Consider the following 17,211-nt stretch of genomic DNA (forward strand, 5'->3'; position numbering starts at 1 on the left):
TTTCGAACCCACCCAGGATTACAGGTATCTCCGGGACATAAACCATTTCTCAGACTGCTGTTCCCGTCACATTCTGAGATCCACACTCAGTGCCATGCGCCGCCATATGAACACACTTGATCTCCAGCAGCACAGCCGCACCCTTTTTCAAAGCTGCACGTGCCCCCCGATTCATTTTATTCTTCGTCTCATCCGACGCCTCAACAAGAAACTTTTTCTCTTTCTCTCAAGTGCAAAGGAACGCAAGCTCCAACAACTCATCGACACCAACACCCATCTAGGACCCTCCACCCCTGCCTGTCCCTCCGAGCCCACCTCATCTTCCAATCCCAGCCCTGGCCGTGTATTCACTATACCCCCTGACCTTCCCCTCTCCGACGCTGAACATTCAATGCTCAGCAAAGGACTTAGTTACATACTCTTACGTCCTCATCTCAATGAATTTTGGGCTCGGCACAATGCTGAACTCTTCTTCCGCCGTCTTCGTCTCTGTGCTCACTTCTTTGGGCAGGAGTCCTCTCTCCATTCAACGGATCCTTTTACCCACCTCCAATATTCTCCCTCCATCTGGATCCCTCCCTCTGGATTCTTACCTTCTCTTGATCTTTTCATTGAGAACTGTCAGCGTGACATTAGTCGTCTCAATTTCTCTGCTCCTCTCACCCATTCTAATCTGTCTCTCTCTGAACTTACTGCACTCCATTCTCTCAGGTTCAACCCCAACATTGTCATCAAACCCGCTGACAAGGGTGGTGCTGTTGTTATGTGGCACACTGACCTCTAACTCGCGGAGGCTGAGCATCAACTCGCAGACACTTCCTCCTACCTCTTCCTGGACCATGACCCCACCACTGAACATCAAGCCATTGTTTCCAGGATTGTCACTGACCTCATCTCCTCCGGAGATCTTCCTCCCACAGCTTCCAACCTGATAGTCGCCCAACCTCAGACGGCCCGCTTCTACCTCCTACTCAAAATCCACAAAGAGAAGTGTCCCGGTAGACCAATCGTGTCAGCCTGTTCCTGCCCCATGGAACTCATTTCTCGTTATCTTGACTCCCTTCTCTCTCCCCTTGTCCAGTCCCTTCCCACCTATATCCGTGATTCCTCTGACACCTTACGTCACATCAACAATTTCCAGTTCCCTGGCCCCAACCGCTTCCTCTTCACCATGGGCATCCAATCCCTCTACACCTCCATCCCCCACCAGGATGGTCTGAGGGCCCTTAGCTTCTTCCTCGAACTATCCCCATCCACCACTACTCTCCTCTGTCTGGCTGAACTTGTTCTCACTCTGAACAATTTCTCCTTTAACTCCTCTCACTTCCTCCAAATAAAAGGTGTGGCTATGGGAACCCGCATGGGCCCCAGCTATGCCTGTCTCTTTATGGGGTATGTGGAACATTCCTTGTTCCAGTCCTACTCCGGCCCCCTCCCACAACTCTTTCTCTGGTACATCGATGATTACTTCGGTGCTGCTTCATGCTCTCATCGGGACTTGGAAAAATTTATTAATTTTGCTTCGAATTTCCATCATTTCCACATGGTCCATCTCTGACACTTCCCTTCCCTTCCTTGACCTCGCTGTCTCAATCTCTGGTGATAGACTGTCCACCAATATCCATTACAAGCCTACCGACTCCCACAGCTACCTCGACTACAGCTCCTCACACCCCACTTCCTGTAAGGACTCCATCCCTTTCTCTCAGTTCCTTCACCTCCGTTGCATCTGTTCTGATGATGCTACCTTCAAAAACAGTTCCTCTGACATGTCCTCCTTCTTCCTTAACTGAGGTTTTCCACCCACGGTCGTTGACAGGGCCCTCAACCGTGTCCGGCCCATCTCCCGTGCATCCGCCCTCACGCCTTCTCCTCCCTCCCAGAAACATGATAGGGTCCCCCTTGTCCTCACTTATCACCCCACCAACCTCCACATTCAAAGGATCATCCTCCGCCATTTCCGTCAACTCCAGCATGATGCCACCACCAAACACATCTTCCCTTCACCCCCTCCCCGGCGGCATTCTTTAGGGATCATTCCCTCTGGGACACCCTGATCCACTCCTCCATCACCCCCTTCTCCTCAACCCCTACCTATGGCATCTCCCCATGCCCACGCAAAAGATGCAACACCTGCCCCTTCACTTCCTCTCTCCTCACCCTCCAAGGGACCAAACACTCCTTTCAAGTGAAGCAGCATTTCACTTGCATTTCCCCCAACTTAGTCTAATGCATTCTTTGCTCACAATGCGGTCTCCTCTACATTGGAGAGACCAAATGGAAACTGGGCGACCGCTTTGCAGAACACCTGCGGTCTGTCTGCAAGAAAGACCCAAACCTCCCTGTCACTTGCCATTTTAACACTCCACCCTGTTCTCTTGCCCACATGTCTGTCCTTGGCTTGCTGCATTGTTCCAGTAATGCCCAACGCAAACTGGGGGAACAGCACCTCATCTTCCGACTAGGACTTTACAGCCTTCCAGACTGAATATTGAATTCAACAACTTTAGATCTTGAACTCCCTCCTCCATCCCCACCCCCTTTCTGTTTCTTCCCCCTTCCTTTGTTTTTTCCAATAATTTATATAGATTTTTCTTTTCCCACCTATTTCCATTATTTTTAAATCTTGTATGCACTGCTAGTCTTTCCACCCCTCCCCCACTAGAGCTGTACCTTGAGTGTCCTCCCATCCATTCTTAATTAGCACATTCGTTTAGTTACTATCACCACCTTCAACACCTCTTTGTTCCTTTGTCTGTGACAGCTTTTGATTATCTGCTCCTATCACTGCTTGCTTGTCCCTACAACCACACCAACCCCACCCCCCCTCACCCACTTCTCTCCCCCCACTCCCTCCCTAACCTTAAATCAGCTTATATTTCACCCCTCTCCTAATATTCACTCAGTTCTGTTGAAGGCTCATGAGGACTCGAAACGTCAACTCTTTTCTTCTCCGCCGATGCTGCTAGACCTGCTGAATTTTCCCAGGTAATTCTGTTTTTGTTTACCACATTGTGGTATGTGGGCATTTGCTGTGTGCAAAATTGGCTATTGTGTTTCCTTCATTACAACAGTGACAATACTTCAGAAGTATTGGCTAAAAAGTACTTTGAGATGCTTGATGGTTGTGAAAAGCACTGCATAAATTCAAACATTGTTTTACTTTAAGGCATTCTTAGAGTGATATAAATCAGCACCATGAACCGGCATAAACAGCACCAGGTATAATAATGATTTTGGATCTCAATTATACACCACAGATCTATCACCTCATTGCAAATAACTAGCTCAGTTCGAATAGTCACATTATCTAGTAAACAATGGATTAGTTGATAAATGAGCTGTTTAACCTTATTGGTGTTTCATCCTTGATCCAGAACACAATCCAATCATGATTCAATTCAGCATTAAAACACGATAGTTTACAGAACTTTTGTTCTCAAACTGCGAACATGAATAATACAAAATTGTCTTTCTGCTATCGGAACATAGGAATAGGAGAAGGCCATTTAGCCCATTGAGTGTGCTCTGCCATTTAATACGATCAAGGCTGGTCGATCACTTCAATGCCTTTTACCCACATGATCCCTATAACCCATAATTACGTTATTGTTAATCAGAAATATATCCATAATACCATAAGATGTAGGGGCAGAAATAGGCCATTTGGCACATCAGTAAGATCATGGTTGATTTGATAATCCTTAACTCATTTTCCTGCCTTTTCCCAATGACCCTTGACTCCCTTACTGATTAAAAATTTGCATCAATCTCTACCTTAAACATACTCATTGACTGAGCTTCCATGGCCGTCTGGTGTAGAGAATTTCAAAGATTCACAACCTTCTGAGTAACAAAATTTCCCTTCATCTTGGTCCTAAGTGGCTTTCCCCTTATTTCAAATTTGTGTCCCCTGGTTCTAGACTCCCCAACCAGGAGAATATCTTACCTGCATCTACCCTGTCTAGTCCTTTAAGTATTTTGTAGGTTTCAATGAGATCTCCTCTCATTCTTCGAAACTCGAGAGAATACAGGCCCAGTTTGCCCAATCTATCTTCATAAGACAGTCCCGCCATCCCCGGAAAAGTCTGGTGAACATTCGTTGTGCTCTCTCTATGACAATAATTTCCTTTCTGAGGTAAGGAGACCAAAACTGTACACAGTTCTCCCGGCGCTGTCTAACCAAGCTTCTATACAATTGAAGCAAGACTTCACCAGTCCTGTACTCATATCCTCTTGTGATAAAGGCTAACATTCCATTAGCCTTCCTAATTGTTTGCTGCACCTGCATGTTAGCTTTCAGTGACTTATGGACAAGGACACCTAGGTCCCTTTGTACATCTCCACCTTCTAATCTCTGCACATTTGTTCCTTCTACTAAAGCCGATAACCTCACATTTTTTCCACATTATATTCCATCTGCCATTTCTTGCCCACTCAGTCTGTCAAAATCCTCCTATAGCCGTTTTACATCTTCCTCAAAATACACATTCCCGCCTAGCTTTGTATCATCCGCAAACTTGGAGATACTACATTTGGCCCCCACATCCAAATCGTTGATATATACTGTGAACAACTGGGTCTCAAGTACTGATCCTTGCAATACCCTACTAGTCATAGGCTGCCAACACAAGAATTTTTTCCTACTGTGTTCTGCCTGTTAGCCAATGCTTAATCCATAACAGCATATTGCCTCCTATCCTATGTGCTTTTATTTTGCTAATCTAACTCCTGTGGGAGACTTCATCAAAAGCCTTCTGAAAATCCAAGTATACTACATCCATCGACTCTTCTTTATCAATTTTGTTAGTAACATCGTCAAAGAACTCCATGATTTCCCATTTGCAAAACCATGCTATGCATAATCAGATCATAATTATCCAAGTATCCATTTATCACATCCTTTATAATAGATTCTCGCATTTTCCCTACTACTGACGTAAGGCTAACAGGTCTGTAGTTCCCTGTTTTCTCTCTCCCTCCCTTCTTAGATTGTGAGGTGACATTTGCTTTCTTCCAATCTTCAGGAAGCATTTCAGAATCTATAGAATTTTCAAAAATGATCACCAATGCATCCACTATCTCTATAGCAACCTCTTTCAACACTCTGGGATGCAGAATATCAGGTCCTGGGAATTTATCAACTTTCAGTCACACTAATTTCTCCATTTTCTCCAACCTTCTTACTTATACTAGTTTCCTTGAACTCCTCATTCTCCCCAGTCCATTGGATCTCTAAATCTGGGAGATTTCCTGTATCTTCCTCAGTGAAAACAGACACAAAGTAATAATTTAGCTTCTCTGCCATTCCTCTATTTCCCGTTATGAATTCTCCTGACTCTGCCTGTAATGGACCCGCATTTTTCTAAGCCAAACGCTTCCTTTTTACACACCTATAGAATCCTCTACAGTCCATTTTTATGTTTTTTACTAGATTGCATTCATTTTCTATTCTCCCTTTCTTTACCAGCTTCATGGTCTTCCTTTGCCGTATTCTAAAAACCTCCCAATCCTCAGGTTTACTACTATTTCTGGCAACTTTATAAGTCTTTTCTTTTAATCTTATACAATTCTTAACTTTCTTTGTTGGCCACGGTTGAATAAATTTTATTGGGTTTTTGCACCTTGAAGGAATGTACAGGTGCTGTAAGCTATGTAATGGTTCTTTGAAGATTATCCATTGCCTGTGTACAGTCATCCTTTTAATGTATTTCCCAATCCACCTCAGCCAATTTGTCCCTCATACCTTCATAATTTCCTTTATTCAATTTTAACACACTTGCTTCAGAGTGAACGATCACTTTCAAACATAATGTAAAATTCTATCATATTGTGGTCACTCATCCCCAAAGATTCTTTTACAACAAGATTATTAATTAGCCCTTTTTCATTACATAATACTAGACCTAAAACAGCCTGTCTTCTTGTTGGGTCCTTAACAGGCTGCTCTAGAAAACCACCCCTAACACAATCCAGAAATTCGTCTTCCACAGCATTAGTGCTCAATTTGTTTACCCAGTCTATATGCAGATTGAAGTCACCCATGATTACTATATTACTCATGCCAAATGCTTCTCTCACCTCCTGATTAATACCATGTCCCACATTACCATTACTATTTGATCACCGAGAAACAACTCCAACCAATGTCTGCTGACCTTTGCTGTTTCTTAACTCCACCCAAACAGATTCCACACATTGTTCTTCCGATCTGAGAGCCTCCCTTACCGATGCACTGATCCCACCCTTTATTATCAGCGCAAATCCACCTCCTTTCCCTTCTTGCCTGTCCTTCCTAAATGTTGAATATCCTTGAATATTCAGTTCCTAGCCTTGGTCACCATGCAGCCATCTTTCCGAAATGGCAATTATATCATACCCATTTACCTCTATATGTGCCTTTAGATCATCTACCATATTGCAAATGCTGCGCACATTCAGGTAGAGTGCCCTTAACTTTGTCTTTTTGATATCATGCTGCATTTGAAGCATACTCAATATTCTGCTTTGTTTCTCCTGCCTTCTAGTCTCACTACTACTTCCTGTTTTCATCTTTACATGCTTCCAATTTGGGCCACCCCTCAGGTTCCCACACCCCTGACAAGCTAGTTTAAAGTCACCCATGAGCACTAGTCACCCAACAGCACTAGCAAATTTCCCTGTGAGTATATCAGTCCCAGTCCTGTTAAGATGTAACCCGTCCTGCTTGTACAGGTCCTACCTGCCCCAGAACTGGTCCCAAAGCCTTAGAGATCTGATGCCCTCCTTCCTATACCAGTCCACCAGCCACGCATTTAATTAATCAATCCTCCTATCCCTATGCTTACTAGCACGTGGCACTGGGAGTAGTCCTGAATTACTGCTATTGGGGTCCTGCTTTTTAATTTCCTTCCAACCCCCTGAAATCTGTTTTCAAGACCTCATCCCTCTTCCTACCTGTGTATTTGGTATCAATGTAGACCACAACTTCTGGTTGATCCCCCTCCCCTGAAGGATGTCCTACAGCTGTTCTGTGACATCCTTGACCCTGGCAGCAGGGAGGTAACACACCATCCTGGAGTCACATTTACTGTCATAGAAATGCCTGTCTGATCTCCTGACTATGGAATCCCCTATCACTATTACCCTTCCAAGCCACAGGTTTGGCTCTGGCTGCACTCTCCTGAGGAACCATCGCCTTTATCATCATTCAAAATAGAAAACCAATTAGCAAGCAGGATAGACTCGGGGGACCCCTGCACTAACCTGCCTGGTTCTCTTAGACTGTCTAGCGGTCTCCCATTCCCTCTCTGGCTGTACGATCCTGACCTGCAGTGTGACCACCTCCTTAAACGTGCTATACACATAATCCACTGCCTCACGGGTGCATAACAGTGACTCCAGCCGCCACTCAAGTTCCGGAGCCCGGAATCTAGCTTGTGCAGCTGGTGACACTTCCTACAGATGTGTTTGTCAGGGACACATGGTGCGTCCACGACTTCATGTTTACTGCAGGATGTACGCTCCATTTGGCTGAGCTGACCTACCATCCCGTAACTCTAAAAACTATTCGTTACACTTAGAGTAAGTAGAATGAGGAGAATAAATTACTAGTAACTTAACTTTACTACACTTATGCTAACTTTATCTTACTTTGGTTTACTTCATTACCTAATTTTATTTTGCCTTGATTTAATTTTATTTCCCTATTGTTAGTGTTCCTTACTGAAATCCAAGTAGCTACTTGTTTATATGTGATAGATTTTTCTAGTTTTAAGCTATTGAAACACACTCCCTAACAGCAGCTTCTCACCAGCCAATGAATTTGCAGTTTTCCTGTGATGTCACTCCTGGATTTTATCAAACTCAGCCCGCTGCCCGAGTAGACATATCCCTTGCAGGTCCGGCTGTCTCTGTTGCTGGAAGGTGAGTGAAGGCCCTGAGCCTTGCCATCTATTTATCCGCTGCCTGAGTAGAGATGTCCTTCGCAGGTCCGGCTGTCTCCACTCCTGGAAGGTGGATGAAGACCCTGAGGCTCACCCTCTATTTATCTGCTGTCTGAGTGGATGTGTTCCTCGCAGGTCCGGATGTCTCCGTTCCTGGAAGGTTTCCCGGAACTTTAAGTTCCAAATATAGTACACATTTTATTCAGCTAACTTCATAATATATAGTTCCAAATATCTGATACAGGATAATAGATGGTTGTCAGCAAATTGCAAGGCTGTTTACTGGTTCTAATGAGCAAAACCTCATAGTGAAATCTTAGCAGTTTATTTACATCTGTAAAATATGAGATTGAATTTATTACTGTAAAATCATTGCTGTCTATTTTTTCCAATTCAAATATATGCATTCAGTTACTCATTTTATCATACAATTCTTTACAGAAAACTACAAAGGTACATTTAAGTTGTCAATACAGTTATGCATGTATTGGAGAGCAAAATCATAATTAGGCAAATTACTACTGGATTGATGCTAGGTACAACTGGCATGTTCAAAGTGCTGCCCATTGAGAGGGGCAGTGAGAGAGTTTTATCCCTGTTTTTGTTCACTGACAGCATCAAGTTCAGCAAGTCACTTCCATGCATATGTCACAAGCAAGTGGCAAACAGAACTCTTCACCTTGAACAATATTGATTAAAATATATAGAAGGCACAGGATGTTCAGCCCAATGAACCGGTCTCGATGTTTGTCCTCCATACACAAAAACTGATTTAATTACATTTACTCACACTCATCCATATCCTTTTGTTCCCTGTTTATTTCTCCACCTATTGAGGAATCTTGGATATTAACATAGAACTTTAGGCAGAAACTAACCTCGGGATGAATTCCACAATCTCGTAACTCTACATTTAAAATGTTTTTCTCACCCACAGCTCAAAATCTCTTACATTTAATTTTGTATCTATGGACCCTTTTTCTAGACGCCTCTACTACTGTTTCCACTATCTTGTTCAATTATTGTATAATTTAAAATAACTCTATCCTATCTCTCCATAATCTGTATTGTTCAAATTGGAAAGTTCCAACTTTATAAATATTTCTTCATGCCTATACTTTGTCATACCAGACAGTATCCTGGTCAATCTGCATTATATTCTTCCCTAATGTCTCAATATATTTCCCATAGAATGGAGCACAATACTGCAGAGAAGGGTATGGTCACATCATGGTTATATTCCTGGTCCTAGTAACTCTTAATGATCTGGAGGCATGAATTCAAATTCTACCATGACAGTTAATGATTTTAAATTCAATTAAATAAATTGGGAATTAAAAATTCAGTATCCCTAATAATGAAGTTACTAAATTGTCACAAAAAATCTGATTTACTTAATGTCCTTTAAGGAAGGAAATCTGTTGTCCTTTGCCTGACCTGGCCTGCTAGAGTCTCTGAACCCACAGCAATGTAGTGGACTCTTAACTATCCTCTGAAATAGCCCAGCAAGCTACTCAGTTGTATTTAACAAGATAGAACATCACCACTTTCTCAAGGGCAATTGGGGATGGGCAATAAATTCTGTCCTCACCAGTGATGCCCATATACTGCTAATGGGAAAAAATTCTTACACCGAAGACTTAAGATTTTATATAGCCTCATCATGGCACCACTGTTTTTATATTCCCTACTTCTGATGAAAAAAATGCAGAATTGCTACTTTTAATGTCCTGTGGAGCTATGTCCACAAATTGCTCTTTCACAGCACTGAGCCTATTTCCATTCAGAGTATGATGCTCCGGGTGTATCACCTCACACTTTCTGCTATTGGATTCCATTTGCCATTTTTTCACCCACCTTACCACCTTATCCCTTTGCAACTATATTTTGTCTTCTACAGAATAAACTACTTTCAAATTATTGGCAAATTTCAACCCCACTCCCAGTCCCTCACCATCTACATCCAAGGCTTTGATATACACAGTTACAGAAGTGGCCCCAGCCTCTACCTTTGAAGCACCACTTCCATCTTCCAACTATGCTATAAAACTACCCTTAACTCCTACTCTCTACTTCTCCATTGTAATTAGTTTTGAATGCAGTTTGCTCTCATCCCTCTCTCCATACCTCTTAATCTACTCTAACAATCCCTCTGGTGGTACATTGACAAAGGTTTCCCAACAGTCTCTGTATGCAACATTCATTACAATTTCTTCATCTATCATGTCTGTCAACTCTGCAAAAAAATTGAAGTTTCTCAAGCACCATTGGGTAATGAAATCTGTGCCATTTCTACTTATTATTTATGAAGATATATTATAATCTCATCCTTAATTAGAAACATTTGTTTTGTGTGTCACAGATGTAAAATTAACTGACCAAAATTAACCAGATTAGCTCAGTCTCCCTTTTTAAAATGGGTAATAAATTGTTCTGTCTGGTGCACATCCCCAATCAATATAGCCCTGAATAGGTGGGATTGTCCACCCTCTCCCACCGGTGGGGTTTCCCAGTCCCTCTGAAGTTGATGGAGATTTGAATGACCTGCCACAGCAGGTCCAGAAAATCATGGCCAAAATTTCTACAATTTTATCCTTCAGGATCGAGGATATATTCTGTAATGCCCTGGCATTTTGCCTTCCTAATTATCAGGTATTTTTTTATCCATCATAACATCAATCCTTTTACTCTTGGCCACTTCAAGATTCACCTCCTCTCCGATGTGCTGTCTCTGCCAGCCCCTCTGTGACCAGTGTCATTACTGTTACATTGGCAGCCAAGTTGCACACAGCAAGATCCCACAAACACACGTGACAATGACCAGACTATCTGTTTGGTGATAGTGGGTTTAGGGTAAATATTGGCCAGGTCACCAGGGATAACTCCCCTGTTGTTCTATGAAAAGCTGTCAGAGGTTCTTTTACGTCCACCTGAGAGGGCAGTTAGTGCCTCAGCTGAACATTTAATTCAAAAGACAGCATCTTCAACACTGTAGCACTCCCGCAGTACTGTGCTGAAATATCACTCTAGGGGCAGAACTTCCTGTATATCGGGCGGGCTGGTAGGGAGCGGGCAGAGTCGAGCACGGAGCCGATCACTACCTGCGATCAGCTGTGCATTGTCATTTTAAATGGGTGGGCCAATTAAGACCCGCCCAGTGTGACGCATGCACACGAAAGAGTGCAGAAATCTCCCTGAGGCACAGAGCTGCCTCAGGGAGATAAAATATACTTTTGACGTTTGTAAAAATGGAAAGATAAAAATTATTCAGATATGTCCCCTTATGTGACAATGTCACGAACTAGGACAAGTTTATGGAGTGTCAACATTTTTTTTATTCATTTAATAAAACCTTCATGAAACCTCATCCTGCCTGTGGACAAGATTTCATGCAAAATGTGAAGGCTGCCTGGGCTCTTCACCGGCCCAACAACCTTAAGGTTGGACAGGCAGCCCTGTCAATTTGGTTAATTAGTTTATTAATGGCCCTAACAGGCCTTTGACAGTTCGGCAGGCGCACAGCTGACTCTGGAGCAGAACCTGAAATCTCAGCAATTTGATATAGAAGCTAAAGTGCTACCTGAGTCACAGCTGGTCATACATTGTTTGCTCTGTGGTTTCTGATTTCAAGTTTAATAATTTTATTTCAGAGTGGTTTTATATTGTGAGTTTGTGTCTACTTGGACCAGAATTCTGATTGTTGCTAGTGTAAGTTTTTTAAAATCCATTTATGGGGTGTGGGCCTCGCTGGCTAGGCCAGCATTTATTGCCTATCCCTGATTGCCCTTGAAAAGGTGGTAGTGAGCTGTCTTCTTTAACCACTGCAGCCCCTGTGGTGTAGGTAAACCTACAGTGCTGTTAGGGAGTTCCAGGATTTGACCCAGCGACAGTGAAGGAAAGGCAGTATATTTCCAAGTGAGTGGCTTGGAGGGGAACTTCCCAGTGGTGGTTCCCATGTGTCAGCTGCCCTTGTCTTTCTAGATGGTAGCAATTGTGGGTTTGGAAGGTACTGCCTAAGAAGCCTTGGTGAGTTTCTGCAGGGCACTTTGTAGATGGTACACACTGCTGCCACTGTTCATCGGTGGTGGGGGACTGAATGCTTGTGGATGGGGTGCCAATACAGCAGGCTGCTTTTCCCTGGATGGTGTCAAACTTCTTGAGTGTTTTTGGAGCTGCACCCATCCAGGCAGCTGAAGCGTATTCCATCACACTTCTGACTTGAGCCTTGTAGATGGTGGGCAGGCTTTGGGGTATCAGGAGGTGAGTTACTCGCCACAGAATTCCTAGCATCTGGACTGCTCTTCTAGCCACAGTATTTATATAGCTAGTCCAGTTCAGTTTCTGGACAATGGTAACCCCCAGGATGTTGATAGTGGGGGATTCAGTAAAGGTAATACCATTGAACATCAAGAGGTGATGGTTAGATTCTCTCTTGTAGGAGATGGCCATTGCCTGGCACTTGTGTGGCGCAAATGTTACTTGCCACTTGTCAGCCCAGGCCTGGAAATTGTCCAGGTCTTTCTGCATTTGGACATGGACTGCTTCAGTATCTGAGGAGTCGCGAATGGTGCTGAACGTCATGCAATCATCAGCGAACATCCCCACTTCTGACCTTATGATGGTAGGAAAGCCATTGATGAAGCAGCTGAAGATGGTTAGGCCTAGTACAGTATCCTGAGGAACTCCTGCAATTATGTCCTGGGACTGAGATGATTGACCTCCAACAACCACAACCATCTTCCTTTGTGCTAGGTATGATTCCAACCAGTGGAGAGTTTTCCCCCTGATTCCTATTGACTCCAATTTTGCTAGGGTTCCTTGATGCCACACTCGGTCAAATGCTGCCTTGATGTCAAGGGCAGTCACTCTCACCTCTAGCATTTTGTTTCCATTTTTTTCATCATTTGAATGTGAGCATAAAATAGAGAGTTTACAATTCTCCATGGTTTTATGTTTAACTGTGCCTCTGTTATGTCTCTATGTGCATGTGTGTGTGTGTAATTGTCCTAGATTTGCACTAAGTGTAGTAGCAGGCGAGAAAAAAAATGTGATGGTGGCTTTTCACCCCTTATCATCCCAATCTCATCTCATTAATCATGCCAGGAAACACATCCATGGGACCACTCACCACATGTCAGGCATAATTAACATCTGGCCTGGCAGTTGACCTGCTTACACTCTCTCCATCTGTATTCATGCAGGAAAAGCTGGTACACAACAAAAGGGAGAGGCCATAAGATTGGTAGTGGTGGATTGCCTGAAATCAGGGTCCTCATGGACTGTGAAAATAGCATTGTCCAGCTGGCCAGTGAGAATCTGGACTGCTCCTGTGCTGACAGTGAGATCAGCAGTATTCAACCAAGTGAGGATCCAGCATTGCAACATCCATCAGACAACCATGCCATGAGTGATGTGTCCTGTTTCACAGGACACTGCCATGCACTAATTATCTCTCCTTGATTTCGCAGGCACACCTGGGAAACAGCCGAGGGGGTCCACGACCCATGTCCTCGACTCAAGCCCCATAGACACCTCAGAAGAGGAATCTGTTGAAACCCTCATTGAAGTCCCATCACAGCACTCACCGACACCCTCCACCAGTGCATAGACTCCTTGGTGGGATTTAGCTTTAGAGTAGCCTCAGGGTCACAATCTGGTGAGCACATCGCAATGTCTGATCCACAGGATGCGGAAGCAGGGTCTTCCCAGCTTTCCGGCACTCGGAGGAATGCTGGAGGCCAGAAATTTGCTGAGTCTGAGTCAGATGAGGAGCCTCTGGACTTGGTCAGGCCTCAGTAGCTGGAGCTGCAAAGGCAAGCTCGGGAACATCAGGAAGGGATGTCCACTGCCCTCCTCAGATTGCAAGGCACAATGGAGGAGTCCAACAGCCTTCAAGCTGAGGTGATTGCGCCAGCATGCCAATGAACCAACAAGGCATGGAGTCCGGACAGTGGGTGAGGGCAAGGAGGTGAAAGGTGTGCAAGGGCACGGAGGACATTTCCATATGGCGACTCAGGTTGCAAGACTCCGGCTCCCAAGGGAGGGTTTGGGGCTTGGGGTACGCTCTGATGGAAGACCACCGCGCACCTGTGCTTCCTTGAGATCTAGTCTGATGTCGTGACCGAGCACAACAATCCTAGGGTCATGGGTGGCAATGGCCGTCCACCAACACGCGATGCGCCAAATCTTACGGAAGCATCCAGCCCATGCCTCTGCCACCCAGCATGTCCCCAATCCTGGTCATCCCGGTAACCACAGCCCTCCTCTCCACCAGCCACTGAAAGTGGCAGAGGTGCGGATTCCTGAGCAGCAGCTATTGTCAGAGACAATAGCCACTACTCCTGATGGTGGGGAGCTGCGATGTAGGATGACCATGTTCCAGACTTTGATCAGGTCCTGGTAAAAGATGGGCAATGCCTGCAAAGAGCCATGAAGATCCCTCAGGTCTACAAACAGGAGCTGCACGTCATAATACAGTCTGTGTACCTGGCTAAAAAAAACATAGCCAGGGCACAGCATCTCAGAGGGGGTTCGACATAAAGATATTGCTGCAGGGCCTGAAGGTGGGAAGTTGCCACCTAGGTGCATAAGCACACCAGTGCCTGACCGCCCTCACTAAGCGGGAGACTCAGAACCTCAGCAGTGACTCAGTGTAGCCTTTTGTCCCAGAAGAAGTCAATGAGCATTCTCTGGATTTTTGTGACAAAGTCCGGGGGAGGGGTCAAAGTGACCAGCCGGTACCACAACATGGCAACAATCAGTTGGTTTATGACCAGAACTCGACCTCAGTAAGACAGCACTCGGAGCAGTCCTGTCCAGCGCCGCAGGCAAGCGGTGACTTTGGCCTCCAGCTCCTGCCAGTTCGCTGGCCAGGATTCCTCAGCAGGGCAGAGATGGACCCCCAGGTAGAGAAGACTGGTCCTGCTCCAGGTGAAAGGCCTGAGCTCCTCGGGAAGGGGATCCATGTGTCACTGACCAACCAGGAGTCCAGAACACTTGTCCCAGTTGATCCTGGCAGGGGATGAGGAAGAGTAGACCTCCTGGCACTGGCGCATCCTCCGCAGGTCAGCCGGAATAAACACAAGGAGCACAGCATTGGTATAAATGAAGAGGACCACCCCCATGCCTGGCCCACACAGAACCAATCCCGACAACCTCCCCCACAAGAGGCGCAGGAAAGGCTCCACGCAGATGGAATACAATTAGCCAGACAGGGGGAAGCCCTGACACACCCCTCTCCCAAAGCAAAGGGGCGCTATCAGGGACCCGTTAACCTTAACTGGACACTCTGCGGTAGTGAACAGAAGTTGGATCCAAGCGGCGAAATGCGTCCCGAACCCGAATGCTCACAGAGTCCTGAATAAATATTCGTGATTCATCCTGTCGAACACCTTCTCCTGATCAAGAAGCAGGAAGGCACTCGACTGACCAGTCCTCTGGGAAAAGTGGATAATGTCCTGGACCAGATGGATATCATCAATGATGGTATGGCCCAGGACCATGTAGGACTGGTCAGAATGACCAGCATGGTGCCAAGGTGAGAAGGCATTTCCTTGGCAAAGATCTTGTAATCTGTGCTGAGGAGGGAGACCGGGCACCAGTTTTTAAGGTGGCAGAGATCCCCCTTCTTTGGCAGCAGGGCAATCACAGCCCTGCGACATGAGAGGGGCATCTCCCCCTGGAATCCCGCGTAGTCGTTCCCCAGGATGTCCCAGAATGCACTGAAGAGCTCCACGGTCAGCCCATCCAGCCCCGGGGATTTGCCCCTGGAGAGACTGTCAAGGGCGCCGGTCAGCTCCCCCAGAGTTATGGGGGAGCCAAGCTTCCCAGTGCCCTCCAGGTTGACCTGCGGCAGGTCCTCCCACAAAACCTTGCGAGCATCCTCGCTGGACAGATCCAGAGAGAACAGGGCAGTGCAGTAGGCTTTGACCAAGGCCCTGATGCCCTCTGGGTCCAAGACAAGGAATCCATCATCAGCCAACAGCATAAGGAGCTGCTGGCGGACCCTGTGTTTTTCTTCCAGCGAGTAGAAGAACGGGGAGAACAAAGAACAAAGAAAAGTACAGCATAGGAACAGGCCCTTCAGCCCTCCAAGCCTGCGCCGATCATATTACTTGTCTAACTAAAACATTTTGCACTTCCGGGGTCCATATCCCTCTATTCCCATCCTATTCATGTATTTGTCAAGCTGCCTCTTAAACACCACTATCGTACCTGCTTCCACCACCTCCTCTGGCAGCGAATTCCAGACACTCACTACCCTCTGCATAAAAAACTTGTGGCGCAAATCTCCTCTATAGTTTTCTCCTCTCACCTTAAATCTATGTCCCCTAGTAATTGACTCTTCCACCCTGGGGAAAAGCTTCTGATTATCTACTCTGTCCATGCCACTCATAATTTTGTAAACTGCTATCAAGTCACCCCTCAATCTCCGTCGCTCTAGTGAGAACAATCTGAGTTTCTCCAACCTTTCCTCATAGCTAATAACCTCCAGACCAGGCAGCATCCTGGTAAACCTCCTCTGCACCCTCTCCAACGCCTCCATATCCTTCTGGTAATGTGGCGACCAGAATTGCATGCAGTATTCCAAGTGTGGCCTATCCAAGGTTATATATAGCTGCAATGTGACTTCCCAGTTTTTATACTCAATACCCCTGCCAATGAAGGCAAGCATGCCATATGCCTTCCTGACTACCTTATCCACCTGCGTTGACACCTTCAGTGACCTGTGGATATGTACACCCAGATCCCTCTGCCTGTCGATGCACTTAAGGGTTCTGCCATTTACTGTATAATTCCTACCTGTATTAGACCTTCCAAAATGCATTACCTTGCATTTGGCTGGATTAAACTCCATCTGCCATTTTTCCGCCCAAATCTCCAACCGATCCATATCCCGTTGTATCCTTTGACAATCCTCTTCACTATCTGCAACTCCTCCAACCATAGTGTTGTCTGCAAACTTACTAGTTAGCCCAGTTATATTTTCCTCCAAATCATTTACGTATACTACAAACAGCAAAGGTCCCAGCACTGATGCCTGCGGAACTCCATTAGTCACAGCTCTCCATTCAGAAAAGCACCCTTCTACTGCTACCCTCTGTCTTCTATGACCAAGTCAATTCTGTATCTATCTTGCCAGCTCACCTCTGATCCCATGCGACTTTACCTTCTGTACCAGTCTGCCATGAGGGACCTTGTCAAAGGCCTTACTGAAATCCATGTAGATAACACCTACTGCCCTTCCATCGTCGATCATCTTTGTCACTTCCTCGAAAAACTCGAT

This window comes from Carcharodon carcharias, chromosome 19, assembly GCF_017639515.1.
Source record: "Carcharodon carcharias isolate sCarCar2 chromosome 19, sCarCar2.pri, whole genome shotgun sequence".
Lineage (NCBI taxonomy): Eukaryota > Metazoa > Chordata > Chondrichthyes > Lamniformes > Lamnidae > Carcharodon > Carcharodon carcharias.